General features: G+C 32.1%; 2 long non-coding RNA genes across 2 annotated transcripts in view; one reads left to right on the top strand and one right to left on the bottom strand.

The window, feature by feature from the left end:
- Positions 1-17,154, bottom strand: part of LOC128286906 (uncharacterized) — an 83,743-nt gene that overhangs the window by 3,508 nt on the left and 63,081 nt on the right. The window lies entirely within an intron of this gene.
- Positions 8,760-10,134, top strand: LOC128286907 (uncharacterized). The gene is made up of 2 exons (XR_008277596.1): positions 8,760-8,884; positions 9,802-10,134. It is a non-coding gene; the product is annotated as an uncharacterized LOC128286907 (long non-coding RNA).

Raw genomic sequence — 17,154 nt, 5'->3', positions numbered from 1 at the left:
TCTAAAAAGCTTAATTTAATTTCTAACTTAATCCTTAACATAATCTAAGTTCACTATCTAACAATCTCTTCAATTTCAAGCTTAATTTCATCAATTATGCTTTAATGGCAACTTGATAAACTAATTGAAAGAATGACCACATGGGCTAGATCAAGCTCCCATGATTCATATTCTAGAAAATTTCCAAAGATTTAGCTTAATTACCTTAGAAAATTGAATGGTTGAAAGTTGAATAGATGAAATAGGTTTTTTATTTTCTTTCTTCAACTTGGACAACATAAATGAGAAAAGATGATAATGGCTTTAATTTTTCCACTATAACCTAATATATACTAGGATTAGTTAATTAATTAGGGTTAATGTAACACCCCTAACCCGTATCCATCGCCGGAATAGAGTTACGGAGCATTACTAGGAACTTTTAACTTAAAACATTCGATTACAACCATTTATAAAACACATTATATTCCATTCAAATGTATGCATAACATCCTTTTTTCGAGCCCTCGAGGCCTTAGAAACACTTTAGAAATGATTCGGGACTAAACTGAAAATATTTAGAACTTCATGGAAAAAGATAGAAAAATTCATGCTACAGGGGTTACACAGCCGTGTGACTTACACGGCTGAGACACATGCCTGTGTCTCAAGCTATGTGGGCATTCAAAGTAGGGACACACGGCTGTGTCCCAGCCCGTGTAACTTTCTGACTTAGGTCACACGGCCAAGTCACACGCCCGTGTGCCAGGCCGTGTAACTCTCGAAATAAAACCTTTAAAAACGTACAGGGGACACACGGTCGTGTCGCGTGGCTGTATGTCACACAAGGCTGAGACACATGCCCGTGTCTTAGGATGTGTGGACAAGAAATAGGCCAAATTCAAGCCATTTCTTTCACCCAATTCAAGCACACCCTTACAAGTCATTTGCACCTATATTCAAGCGTTCAAAATGTACCTAACATATGCATATTCAAGCTAGATCATCATAGTATTTGATCATACAACCAATATGACCAAAAGGCACCTCAATCACAACAATCAAACATGATTATACATTTGTTAAGTTTAACCACAAATCAACTAACCTTTATAACTAATTTTATGCCAAAATTTACCATGATATTCACATACCAATATCATACTCAAAAACATCAATTTGACTATTCAACACCTATCATCACTGCTTTAGAAAACTTGACCATATGTCAACACATCCAAGCACACCAAACTAGCCATTTATTAACTCAATGTTCACTATCAATTTCCATACCTCAATGATCACATTCAAGCATATCAAAATAACATTTCATAGCATGCATTTTATATATCATTCCAATGCCCAACCTTTAACTACCAACATGCCAAAATATCAACCATTATAAGACCACATATGCATGCCAACATAACAACTAATGCATCATCCAGAATACCATAATTACAAGCCAAACACAATGGCTATATCAACAAGCACAAAACACCTATACATGTGCATATTTAACCATTTTTCTGTTAACTTGTTTCCATATCGAACATATCAAAATGACCTTACCATTGGGACTACTTCTCACATGCATCAAAACCATTTAAATGTCACCATTCTAACCAATTTCAAATGGTTCCAATAACCAACATATATACATACCAAATTATGTCCAAATGGTCATAATTCAAACAAATAGACTTGACTAAATTTCATATCAAACATGCCCTAAATGATCACTTTGCAAACATGCCAACTCTTACCACTTTGGCCATAAAACAATACATCAGTTTAATCTTATAAAGACCAACCTTTAAACATCAAAATGCCAAAAGCACACCAATCATTAAGGCATCAAATATCATAAGTTTCACAAATTCAAAGCAACATTACATGTCGATATCATTAACTAAACATTAGACATACGCCCACCTATACATGCCATTATAACCACGACCAAAGCATCAAAATCTACCAATAAACTTGATGAATAGTATGATGGATCCCTGACTAGCTTCTAACCCAATCGAACTTTTGATAATCTACAAGGTAAAGGAAAATAACTATGTAAGCTATGTATGGTTAGTAAGCTTATATAAACTTTAAGCATAAAATTCCATTTCTATAATAAACTTATTAGAATAGACATAACGCTATTCCAATGCCAAAATTAATAAATCTATATGATCATCAACTCACAAATGAGCAAATTCATTAATGTCAAATATGTTTGTAATTCATAACATGAAAGAATTTTATGGGACATAATGTATAACCATCAATCTTTTTATAAGATTATACACTTTTCAATTTAGTTACTTTCCATTCCATTCCATTCCCAATGCTTATGATAAGCTTTAACAACATTATTAATTCTTAACTCAGTGAATTTTTCCATAATATTGGTAGATTCAACCATAGCATAAGCAGTTTACTCACATATAAGTACATCATTTATTAGATTAAAACCTTTTATAACATAATAATACATCTCAATTATGTACTTACCGTTTCATTCCCTTTTCTTACCTGTTTCATATGCATGGTACAAGCATAATCGTAAACATCAATCATATTCACAGACTTGGCATAAGCCTAAGTACATCAACAACACATGTTAGTTCATTTAGACATGATTCAGTTCATTTAGACATGATTCATATAAATTTGACATGAATAACCATTGTACTTGAGCATAATTCAATTGGATCTATCATCCATCTTAACATAACAACATATTTTCCATGTAATTCAACATTTCGAAGTCTTTCATACATACATGTCTTGGTTCATATAGAACACTTACCATATCCTTGTAAATTTATGCCCGTTGAACCAAATAGAATACCGTTGGATATGCGGGATAGCTCATACGAAGTGTGTGAATCATATAATCGTAGCCTATCCTTTCCTGTACATATATGCTCACACGAGCTGTGAAATGGGCTTGCTCACACGAGCTACGAAATGGGTCTGCTCACACGAGTTGTGGAGTATCCCCAACACATACCGAAACTCAGCCACCAGTAGGACATTTAAGACCAGAATCCTAAATATTTAAACCCTAATGACACGTCATTTGTATCCTATGTATTCTTAAGGTTCAAACGGGGCTCGATAGTCGTCGTACGTCGTTGGATTTACGTCATCTCACAACATGATAACTTGTATAATAACATATGTATATCGATTCATTTTCAATAAAATCATATATTAAAATTCAATTTAATCAACATTCTACATAATATAGTTCATACAAACTTACTTGGCAAAATTGCAGAAATGTCAAAGTACAAGGATATTTTGGTAATTTTCCATTCTCCTCGATTTTCCACCCAATCTTAATCTAAATTAAAAATTTCATTCAATCCATTAATTTAGATAGTTAAAAATGTATTTTATGCAATTTAGTCATTTTTGATATTTTTACAAAATTTCCCTTAAAGTTTTATTTTTATTCAATTTAGTCATTAAGCCTAAAACATGCAAATTAACCATTTTTACGCAAAATTGAGCCTAGCAAAATACTTATGGCATCCAATACAGCCCATTATTGCAACAATGTCACATCAAATCCTTGTACTTTTACTATTTCAATAATTTAGTCCCTAATCGATAAATTCATCAAAAATCACTTAATAAAATACTTTTAAATAACAACTAATATCTCAAATTCATCAATTAACATCTAAAATCACAAGGTTCATTAATGACAACATTCAAAATCTTTAACAGTTTCAAAATTGAAGTTACGGGCTAGCTAGACCTAGTTGCAACGATCTTAAAAATATAAAAATCATTAAAAACGAGGCTAAAATAACATGCCATGCTAGCTTGTCAAGTTGCCGAAATTCCAAGGTTAACAATGGATTCTTTCTCCATTTACAATCCGTGAAAAAGAAACTGTAAAAGATGAATAAAACATTTTGGTTTTATTTATTTTAATTTAATTTATCAAATTACCATTTTAGCCTTGGTTAATAAATAAATAAAACATCAATTTCATGCACATAATTGTCCACTAACTCCTTGAATGGTATAATTACCAATTAAGTCATTTTTCCTTTATTTAATTAACCATTTAATCACTCAAATTAAATAGTGATCAAATTTTACATCTATTACGATTTAGTCCTTTTTAATTAATTAAATATTGAACCATTAAAATTTTTCAACGAAACTTTAATACCGCCTTCATGAAACGAAGTCAATTTATAGAAACGAGGTCTCGATACCTCATTTCCTAAAACCACTTGACCTTAGGGTCTTGCCACTTAAACTTAATAAATCACTTAAATAACATAAATTACCCAATCAAAAACCTTTTTAAAATCACATTTGACTTAATATTTATGAACTTACTCGTCGAATTTGGTGGCTCCAAAATCACTGTTTCAGACACCACTGAAAAACGGTCTGTTGCACTTAATTAATCATTATTAATTTATTTAATTAAGACATAATTATACATTTTAATTATAATATTAAAACTAAGTGGGAAACACCATCATCTTCCACTATCTCATGATAAAAATGGTTAAATAATCATTTTAGTGCTTTGAATAATTGCAAATTAAGTCCTGAAGAATTTTTAAACTAAAATTCAATAGTAATTGGTATTTTACATTTTAGTCCCTAAGCTTTAATTAAAAAATTTCTTAGTTGAATTACTTAATCGATCTTTAATATATTTTCATATTAACTCCGTATATCATCCTGTTTTATCTTTACAAACTTGGTTTACAAAAATGAGGTTTCAAAATCATATTTTCCAACATTGCCTAAATTCGGGTCGTAACATGTTAAGTTTTTAGAAAAAAATAGTTCCGCCAGCGACCTCTAAGCGATGATTCAATAATTGGTACAATGGATCAATACCCATCGATGAGTACAAGAACATACCTTAGATCTAAGTTGATTTGATAATCAATGTTGGAGATTGGAGAAAAATATGTTTGAGTTTTGATCTGTAGATTCATGATGTCCACAGTTGTTTCATGAAAAAAAATGAACTATAAAAGAGAAGGGGTAAAAGAGCTTGCAATTGGTAAAGGTATTGTGAATGGAGAAAGTCATATGACATTAGTTTTAATAATCCAATGATTTAAATAAAAACTTTTGCATAGTTCAATGACCAAATTGTAACTTTTGAATAGCTTATATTTTATGTAATTTATCACATTGATTTAATTTTTTTTAAAATGTTCAAATTATATTTTTACAATGATGATGCTTAATATCTAATTTTATGATACATTTATGCATCAATGTCATTTGTTTTGCAATTATTTTCCATATTAGTTAATTATGGTAGCAAAATATTTCATTTGGAAATTGGTAAGGTGGTATGAGTTAGTAATATAAATTAAGTGGAGTGGGAATATTTATAGGGATTGAAAATGAAAGTTCCTATGAAGTTGGAGAACATTCTCTAACATCATACATTAAACACAGCTCCATTGCAGTTAACCTAAACCAACTGCTTTCAGGAAATTATAACTTAACATCAAGTGTTGGCCAAAGATTAGCTATTTTTGTTGCTGCATTGTGTTTGCCCCACCTGTGTCCACAACTCTTCCAACTTTTATCACACTAATTTGGTATAATTATACACATAAAATCCTAATAAATACAAAATAATATTTTATCAATAATTGTGTTAATAATTTACAATAATTAAATCAAATCAAAATTTCATATATAAAATTATATAAAATCAAAATTCATGTATACAATTGCACATTAAATCATAGTTCGTGTATGGTTATGGTATTTATCCCTTTTATTTTCATAATTAATCTTTCTAACATACTTACAACTTATAATAATACTCAATGTCAAATTTAGCTCTCAATGTTTACATCTTTTGTTAATTTGGTTCTTTTTTTTTTGTCAAATTTAACCCTCAACTTTTCAGAAAAAGAGTTAGATTGCTTTTTTTAACGGAAATGCTGGCTAAAATATTAATTTTTTAAATAATGTTGGTGTGGCAACTTGCATGACAATTCACATGTACTTTTATGTTGCCATGGTACTATTTCTCGTATAAGCCATTGTCAACAAATAATTTTTTTAAAATAAAATATTAAAATTCAAAAAAATTAAAATTTCATAAAATTAAAAATAAAATTAACATGAAATATAAGTGAATTGTCATTCGAGTTACTATGTTTAAAAATTAATATTTTAGTCAGTATTTTCGTTTAAAACAACAAATTAACTTTTGTTTTTGAAAAGTTGATAGTCAAATTCGACTTTTTTAAAAGATTGAGAACCAAATTTAACTAAAAAGGTAAAGATTAAATTGAAAAAAAAATAAACATTGAAGATTAAAATTGAAGATTGTACCTATACTCAATCAATCATTATAAATGTTGAATTAATAATTAATTCAATTGAAAATAAATTTAAATCAAATTGATATATAATAAAATTCAAAACTTCTAACGTCCCTTCTTTAAATCGAGGTTGCACTAGCAATAAGATTAGATGCTTATTATTTTTGTTAAAAGAAATACAGTAGTTTTAAATGTTAAGGTAAACTATAAAAATAGTCACTTTTGTTTGACACAGATTACATTTTAGTTACTTAAGTTTAAAATGTTATGTTTTAGTCACTTACATTATCGTTCTGTTATGAAATGGCCACTCTACCGTTAAGCTCTATTACCTCCATAACGGCGGTCCTACATGGCAGCCCAAATGGATTTTAAATGCCAACTTGGATGTCCTATGTGGTAGTCTAATGAGATCTACAGCATGAATCAAGAAAAGTGAAACTGATTAACTAAAGAAGATGAGTTATAGAGTACAAAGCACAACATTTATAACACAAAGTATTAACAGTTAACTAACTATAACTACTATAACTACCAAGCTCTAACTACTAACTACTATAATTGTTTCCATTCCTTAACATACCTCCATCTGCTTCACTTCTACTGAGTCAACAAATTTTCGTAACTACTTCTAGACACGATCTGAATTTTGTGAATAAGGGGATTGACAAGGGTTTGGTGAAGACATCTGCAACTTGTTCCTGTGCTGGAATATGCCCCACACTAAGCTTTTCAGTTGCAATCTTTTCTCAAACAAAGAAGATGTCTAACTCAATGTGGTTAAACTTTAAGTGCAACACCGAATTTGCAGAAACAGCAACGGCACTTAAGTTATCACACCACATTTTCGTTTTTCTTGAGGTTGAAACATGTAGTTCTAACAAAAGAGACTCAAGCCAAAATACTTTTGTAACTGTAAGGGCTAGTCTTCTATATTCAGCTTTTGTTGTTGCCCTGGAGACAATCTGTTGCTTTTTCAATCCTCAGGCTACAGGGTTGCCCCCAAGGAACACACAAAAACCTGTAATAGACCTTCAATCATCTATATCTGTTCCCCAATTTGCATCTGAGTAGCCAACCAAATCTATGTTGGCAGTTTTAGTAATGTGAAGACCATAGTTCATAGTATTTTGGAGATACTGAAGGATGCGTTTGTGTAACACCCGTTAAGCCCAACCCATCGCTAAAATAGGGTTACGAGGCATTATCGAAATTAGACGCTAATAACAAACAACACCGAGTCATAAATCTATATTTCAATTTAAAATTTTTCAAATTCTACCTTTAAGTCCCTAATATGGACCTACAAGGCAAAAAAAATACTTAGGAAGTGTTTTGGGATTAAATCGGGAACTTTGGAAACTTTTCCTTGAGAATAGGGGCACACGCCCGTGCGGCCTGGGACATGCCCGTATGGCCTGCCCGTGGGGCTCCCATGGCCATGGGGCCAGCCCATGGGCAGATCTGTCTTGCTCACACGGCAGTAGGACTAACCTGTGGGCAATTATGACTTTGCCACACGGCCTGGGCATACACCCATGTGACTTGGCCCTGTAAAAACATGATTTTTCACCATTTTTGAGCTACTTTCACATATTAAACACACCTAATTCATACCCAAAACATTGACTTATAAATCTTGATCAAATAACATTCATTTATTTATTTCAAATACTTCTTAAAAGTTACAAATTACCTTACACCCAAAACATAAAATATATTTAAGTGACTAAAACAAAACCTAATACATGCCACATTTCCAAAATACAGATTCATCACCAGAAACGAAGATGAGGTCGGGATTGACTTAGATGCTATACTGAACTTCAACTTTACCTAGCCTGCACACGGAAACAAACCGTACGCTGAGTATTGGAAATACTCAGTGGTATTACCATAATTCAAATTAAAGCAAATATAAAATATCATAAACATGCATAGATAATTAACAAATCATACATATAATGTAACGCCCCAATTTTCGGGAATTCTGTGAATGTTGGCATAGGTTTAATTATGTTAGTGGGCCTCTAGAAGGCCCAAGCTTAAGATAGAACCCGGCAATTTTAGTTAATTTTTGTTCCATAAGAAAAAGGGGGTGAAATTATGAAATAGGACCTATGTGAAAATGTTTGAAAATGCTATAGGCTAAATTGAAGTGGCCAAATAAATAGGAGTGCAAAATAGGAGGATTTGTATGACAAACCTCCCATTTTACATGTAGTGGCTGGTCATCATGTTGTTGTAGACAAAATGTGCACTTGATATCCATAATTTATGGTACAAATTGATACAAATTGATAATGGGTTAGGTAAATGTTCCATGATAATGGGTTAGGTAAATGTTTCATGATAATGGGTTAGGTAAATGTTCCATGATGGGAATTTCATGTCTTTTGTATTAAAGAATTAAATGGATGAAATATGAAATTTTATTAAAAAAAAAGGGGGGTGAAAAGAACAAAGTTTTGTCCATCTTTGTTCATCATAGCCTAAAGTTAGAGAAGAGAAAGGAGAGGAGAAAGCTCTTGAATGTTCGGTCACTTGGGGAAGAAAAATTGAAGGTAAGTTCATGGTAGTTTGCTTTTATTTTGAGGTTCATGAGTTCTTTTTAATTCTACCTTAACTCTTGAAGCATATTTTGGTTTTTAGTTGTGTTGTGAGCATTTAGTCATGAATTAAAATGAAGGAAATGGTTTTTGTTTCATGTTCTTTTGATGAAAAATGGAAGATAGGTGAAGTTGAGCCAAACAAATGAGCATGCATGTGCCTTAGATGCTAAGGGGAAAAATCGGCTAACATGGTGTGCTTTAAAATGATGAAATGGAGATTATACTTAAGTAAAATCATAGATATGTGATGATTGATTGGTGATATACATGTTTAAATAACATGCATGCAAGTTATGTGTGAATGAGTGAATTTGGTAATAAATCTGCTTGGGACAGCAGCAGTAACGTGACTTTGGAAAATCACCATAAATTGTGGGAGATGAATTAGAAGCTGAATAAATTATGTAATTAAATATTTTTGAGTCTAGTTTCAAATGAAATAAACGAGAACATATTTTGAATTCTGTACAATGAGAAATTTGATTCGTAATGAAGAGTGGTCAGATTAGTCAAACAGTGAAACATGCGAAACTTTGAGAAAAATCTGGTATTGATTGGCCAAACCAAAAATTCTGAAAATTTTATGGATATAATATATATGAGTCTATTTTTATGGAAAATTAACGGCACTTGATTTGGAGTTTCGTAGCTCGAGTTATAAATGATTTAGTGACTGTTGCTCAGGAAGACAGCTTGCAGTGAAATTATGATTATGTGGTAAACATTGACAAAAATTTGTTAATGAGTTGCTTATTGATTTCTTATAAGCTTACTATGATCTGTAGGTATGGTTGGCCGAATATTGTAAGGGGTTAATACGTAGTTTGTTTTTGAATAGTTAGATTAACGTGTTAGTAATCCAATTGTAGGTGGTTCGTGTGTGGATCTCGTCAGCATATCGTCGCAAACAGGTGTGTAACTAACACCCTCTTTCTTAATCTGGATCAGCAAAAGTCGAAAAGCCAAAATGCCGAAAACCGGTATTTTGTAGATTTGCGAGTGTGCGAATGCTCGTGAGGTAAATCGATTAATGTTTTTGGTAAGCTGCAAAATTTGGACTGCAAAGTGCATGATTTCTGTGCCCTCGATATGTTTGGGCTTAATGGGCCAAAATTGGAATGATAGGCCAACGGGCCCAATTCAGTAAGAACCCTTGGTACGTGATTCTGTTAGTACGTGAAAAGTAGGAATATGCATGAAAACCCTAAAATAGATAAATTACAGAAATACCTTTAAAAGTAGAAAATTTACAGTTTTACCCCTAGTAGATAAATTACCGAAATACCCCTAGGGTTAAATTGACCTAAATGCATGTTTGACTATTGTTATTTACTGCATGCTATGTTGTTATTATTGATGCATGGGATTGGGATATTGACGGAGGAAGTATTGAAAGTGGCTTGTCCATGTACTGGAGGCTTTGCCTCAATTTATGATAAGCGAGCAGCAAAGGTGCAAGCTGTGGAGTGTTAAATTTGGGTGGGTTGAGCTATTCCCCACATGGAGTGTAGGGTGAATACGGGTGGAGTGTAGTGGTTGGTGGGTTGAGTACTCTCCCAAATGGGCTTGCATATGTTATTAATATTGCATGTATTTTGAAATGGGCCTGTGAGCCATACTGTTATCTGAATAAGAGGTTAAGGCCCAGTTTATTGTAATCTGAAAAGGGCTCTGGTCTAGTACCACTGTTACCTGAATGGGCTTAGGCCAATAGGCTTGAGCTGACTTGGGCTTTGAATGGGTTTTCCTTACACACCGAGTTTCCCAAACTCACCCTTTTATTTTCATCCACGCAGAAATCCCCAACCATAGTGGGCTTAGAGTCGTGAGGGAATTGAGTGGCCACCCGCTTAAAGTTTGATTTTCTTCTGGTGAACTGGACATCCTTTTATTTACGTTTGAAGTTTTGGGTTTTTAAACGTAGTAAGGCTGCTTAATTATTTTTGATAGTTTTAATATGTATTACTAAGATAGGTATTACTTATTTTAACTGTTGAAATTGGATAGCTTTAGGGCACGTTTTTAAAAAAAAAAACAACAATTGATTTCAAAATAACACGACAACAAGCAAAGCTTCCGCAATGAAAGTATTTTCCAAAATTAATCACTTTTCCTAAAATGACTTAATCAAATCGGTTTCCTAGAAATATACATGATGTTAAGGTGTGGCAATGGCGGTGTGCATGTCTAGGATTGGATCCGAAGGAGCTTGGTATAGCGGTCAGATGGACTCACCACCTCTTTTCCGGTTTCCTACGGTGCATGACTTCCATTCACTTTATCCTATAATGAAATTATCTTTTAAAACACTAAGTAAGTTTTTCAGGATCAACAATATAAAATGTTTTGAACGCTTCGATGTGGCATGTCAGATCCGGTCACAACGTCTGGGCCGGGTTTGGGGTGTTACATATAATTCATACCAAGTTATCATATTTCCATTGTATCATTTTCATTATTTGATTCAATATTTCTTCAATAAGATTACCAACTATTCATGAACCTTTGGTTCATCTCTCAATCACATATAAATATCCAATTCACATTCAAATATGAATAATTCATGAACCTTGGTTTTATGCCTTCAATCTCATAGCACAAATTGCATTTCTCAATTCATCTTACAATATCACTTTCTCATTTCATTCAATAATTCAATTTATCAATTTCATTTGATTTTTCTCTTCACATATATTTCCCTTATTAACATAACTCGGACTTTGGAGGATACACGGATCCAACCAAACACACCAGAGTTGCGGCCAACGCCTCATCGGATAGTTCGAAGCAAATAAGTGACAACCAACTTCTCATTGGCTAAGTCGAAGCAAAGTGGCGACCAACGCCTCATCGAATCTATCTGAAGCAAATATGACACACCAAGTGTCTCATCGACTTAAGGTCGAAAAATCCCTGAACTCTTCCTATCCTATGGCATGCCAACTATATCCACCCTAGCCCGACTAGTTAATAGGGTATCGGAATCACATATTCATATCACTTTCACTTTCAGTTGATCATAATCATTCTAATTCAAATCCATCGCAATAACAATTCAATCACAATTTCAAATTCACCACAAATCATTATACAATTCAATTTCACACATGTATACATTCATCAATCAAATCCAATTCTCATTCAATTCAAATATCACTACTTACCTTAATTTCATTTTTCATGCACATATATTGAAATTAAACATTTAATAATAAATAACTTGAATTAAGGTAATACAAACTGATATTTTCTCGAGCTACTCCTCGATCACTTTTTCCTTTCCCTTCGCATTCAATGTCTCGGTTTCCTTGTTTGCTACGAAAATTAGCTTAATTACAATTAATTAATAACACACTTATTTTATAGAAAATAATAACTTTCCATGCAACTTTAACCTAAATCCCAAATTTGTCCTAACTATTTTCATCTTCTTCCTTTTTATAATTCATATTATTTCCTTATTCAATTTCCATCAAAACTTTAATCTAACCATCAAACTTTTGTCATTTTTCCATAATTTTGAATTTCTATCAATTTAGTCCGTACAACACAAAACTTATGACCTTGTTTACAATTCAATCCTTTAATCAATTTAAATCAAAATTTCTATCAATTAAACTCTTAATTTCATCATTAGTTCAACATAAACCCTACTTAAAAGTCTATCATCTTTCAATATTTTGACACAAATTCAAAAGTATTCAACTTTAGAACTTCAACAACATCAAAATCACTAAGAAAGGGACTTAATTGACTTACCAATTTAACTTCCAAGCTTTCAAACCCTAATTTCTCCTTTTTCTTTTCTTTTCTTCTTTCTTTCTTTCTATCTCGTTTCTTCTTTGTTTCTTTTTCTTGTTTTTCTTTCTTTTATTTATTCTTTATTTCATTTTATTTCTTTTATTTACTAAATTAATAATTAATTATAAAATATCTAATTAATACAAATAAAATACTACATGTGTATTCATACACACATGTACACATGTAATATTTCATCACCATACATTTTCATTATCTCAATTAATTGATAAAATATAATAATAATAATAATAATAATAATAATAATAATAATAATAATAAGTAAATATCTTTTACTTAATTTATAAGTAAATTTATATATTATATACACTTGTACTAATAATTTAAATACACATGTATTTATTTTCTAACTTACACATGTCACTAATTTAGTTTAATTACTAATTTAATCCTTTATCCTTTCTCTATTCTATGATTAAGCTTTTATGCTCTATTTAATTTAATCCTTTCTACTAATTACTTCTAATTAAAAATAAATTCACCTAATTAAAATCTAATTCAACTCACAACTAACTTCGTAAATATTTTTTTTATAAATATTTACGAACTCATTTTCCTAAGATGGAAGCCCTAAACTCACTTTTCCGGTGCCCGTGAAATATGGGTCGTTACAGTTTGACAGCCTTGAAATGTTGATCAACAGGTCGATGCATGAACTGACAGACTTTGTTCACAGCAAAAGTGATATCTGATCTAGTGATGACCAGTGAACCGTTAGAAACCGGGGTATAAATAACATACTATAGGGCTCCCACAATGCTTCGATACTCAAACTCGTTTTCAATCGCACAACCATTATGCTGAGACAAGTTGGAAGAAGTGACCATGGGTGTAAGAGAGCCATTTGTCTGATCCATTCGAGCTTTTCTTAGAAGATCAAGAACATATTTGCTCTGGCTCAAAAACAATCCATCAACAGTGGAAGTTACTTCAATACCAAGAAAGTAACTGAGAGGCCCCAAATCCTTCAAGGAAAACTGAGTATCCAAGGTTGAAACAAAGCTATCGATGTTGGCTTAATGATTTCCAGTGACAATTATGTCATCGACATATACTAGAACATACAAAAGTACCCCATTAGTCTTCCTAATAAAGAGAGAACCATCTGACTTAGCCAAAACAAAGTGTGAATAGAGCAAAAAATCACGCAGCTTGCAGAACCAGGCCTTGGGAACCTGTTTAAGACCATACAGTGCTTTCTTCAACCTGCACACCAACAATCGATCACCATGGTTCTGCTCAAAGCTAGGAGGTTGAACCATATAAATCTCCTCAGACAAGTCACCATTGAGGAATGCATTATTAATATCCACCTGCCTTAGTTGCCAGCCAAACTTGACAGCCAATGCCAAAACAACTCGAATTGTTGTTAGCTTTACAATTGGACTGAAAATGTCTTGAATATAACACCCTCTAACCCTTATCCGTCACCGTAACAGGGTTACGAAGCATTATCAGACTTTTTAGATTATCTATGAACATTATATAACCATTTAGCATACACATTATAATTTAATTATATTTTCCCTTTTTTGAGCCCTCGAGGCTTAAAATATGTGTTAAAAAAATCGGGACTAAATCAGGTACTTCGGGAATTTTTCGCTAAATTTTAAAAATTTTCCTAAGTGTAGGGGACACATTCCCGTGTGGCCATGGGACACACCCGTATCTCAGGCCGTGTCTAACCCCATGTAACTCTCTGACTTGGATCACACGACCAGTCACATGCCCGTGTGTTAGGTCGTGTGTCACACACAATTGAGACACACGCCTCTATCTCTGCCCGTGTGAAAATACCTGAGCATTCTGTTTCGAAATTCTAGGGTTGCAGGGAACACACGGCCAAATCACACGCTCGTGTGTTAGCCGTGTGTCTGACACGGTCCAGTAACACGGCCGTGTGTCTGGCCGTGTGGACTCAAAATGAACCTTAAACATCAAGTTTACCATACCCTATAGACTTGAACACTAAGCAACTCAAAAACCATTTATTCAACCAATCCAACATAATCAAATATGTTTAAAACATGTCAAAACAATCAACTTTGATACTTATCCACTATTTATATTATCAAAACATTCCAATAAGGTACCATTCAAGTCATTTCAAAATCATACCAAATTTTAAATCCAATTTGCTTATACCATATTCACTTATACCCTAACTTAACATATCATATCATAACTTCATCATAACACATATGTTCTTATACATACTCAACCAATATCAACTTATAAACCATTTGCAATCATTCCACAAAATTATAAACACTTAGACATCCTAAGTACATGCCGATACAAAAAGAAGTATACATCACCACGTTTTGAGTTCGGGATCGTTGTAGATGCTAAATCGACGTTCAACTTTTAAATACCTAACCTGCGCATAGAAAACAAACCGTACGCTGAGTATGAACTCAGTGGTATTTCTGTAATCTGAATGCTTAAAGGTAAAATATTTAATCATGTATATATATAATCATAAAATAACTATAGCCATTCAACTATTCAATTCATAAATAAACTAATTATAACAAATTCAAATCCCAAGATTTACAATCTCAACAACTGATCACAATATGATACACAAATCATATCATTCTCAATTCACATTTTTTGCTATATAATAGCTTTTACAATTTGATCCACAATCCAATCACTTATTCATTCCATACCCAAATCATGAGTACATAACTCATGTTTCACATTTCAGATTTTTCATACATTATCATTCAATATTAATCAAAGTACTTTTATTATTTAATTACCCCTATTAACACGACTCGGACTCTGACGGATACACGGATCCAACCAAACACACCAGTTTGGCACCCAGTACCTTATCAGATAATTCAAAGCAGTAAACTGACACCCAGTGTCTCATCGGCTTAACCGAAGTAAATTGGTACTCAATACCTCATCGACTCAAAGTCGAAGTAATCCCTAAACCCTTCCAACCTTATGGCATGTCGTTTATATCCGAATCAGCTCGATACAGTTAATAGGGTTTCAATTCATTTTTCAAGGACAACATATATTCAATATTCAATTTCCACATCAGTCACATATACATATAAATTTAATATCAAAATACTAATACTCACCTTAATTACTTACCATAAACATTTAATTTAAAATACAACAATTAATAATTACTAGATTCGGATTATAAAAATACAAACTAGGATTTTCGAGCTACTCCTCGTCGACTTTATATTTTCCTTTCTTAGCCAAGGTTTCCAATACAACATTAGCTATGGAATTGAAACAATTGAAATTCATCAATACAATACAATTTCACATTGAATATTTCAATTTTTATTCAACTTTTGCCCAAATTCCAATTTAGTCCCTAAACCGAGACTAACTTTATTTCTTTAAAACTAATTCTTTTCATTCAATTTCCACTGTAGCGACGTAAAAATTTAGCTTGGTCGCTAATTGTGGTGATTTCTTGCAAATTTGAAAACTGACTTTCGATTTTATAAAAAAAGGAGTCGCCACCGATCCCTTTTCTTTAGGTGTGATCAGACACCTAATAAATCATCTTTTTGAAAAGAAAATTTATTATCGAACAAAAATGAAGGCTAAATTTAGGTCTACATGAAAACCAAAGTAAAGTAGGGTTCGGGAGTCGATTACGCGCGAGGAAGGTATTAGCATCCTCGCAACGCCCAAAATTGGTATCTTGTAAAACATGCGTTGTCTTAATTCTCAAAAATATGAGTTCAATTTAAATCTTAATCATGATCCGACCAAAACACGAGAAACTTTTTATAATTTCGATTTCTTTTGAGAAGGACGTTCCTTTTTAACACGAGCCGATGATATCCACCCAACATAGCGATGAAATCAAGGACTTAATGTTAAATCGACACATTGCCTTATTTATTGAAATTAATTAAAAGAATGAATAAAAATCTTTAAAGTAATGAACAGCAAAATGATATAAAAGGGGCGAGAAACAAAAATAAAGAGTTATAAATACATCAAAGCAAATAATAAATATGACAATAACATTAAAACGAGAACAATGTATGCGATATTAAACAGGATAACAATAGTATTAAACACAAAATAGAGATGAGCGTATATACAAACATATGGTAACGAGCAAAGTGCCGTAAGCGTAATATTAAAAATACTAATAATGTTACCTACATACCTACGTATATATTTAAAATATGAATATAATAATAGTATTACAAATTATATACATAGTATAAAAACATATTCATAGTATAACGTTAAAAATACATACATAACATATAGTTATAAAAATAATATGTTAGAAAAAAATGATGTAGTAATGTATACACGATATATAAAACACAATATTAACAAGGTATATGTATACGTAATCTAGAAAATGCATATATAATATAATATTAAAATATTTA

Source organism: Gossypium arboreum, chromosome 13 (genome assembly GCF_025698485.1).
Source record: "Gossypium arboreum isolate Shixiya-1 chromosome 13, ASM2569848v2, whole genome shotgun sequence".
Lineage (NCBI taxonomy): Eukaryota > Viridiplantae > Streptophyta > Magnoliopsida > Malvales > Malvaceae > Gossypium > Gossypium arboreum.
Note: the sequence above shows the minus strand (reverse complement) of the source record. Positions and strands in the feature narration are given on the sequence as shown.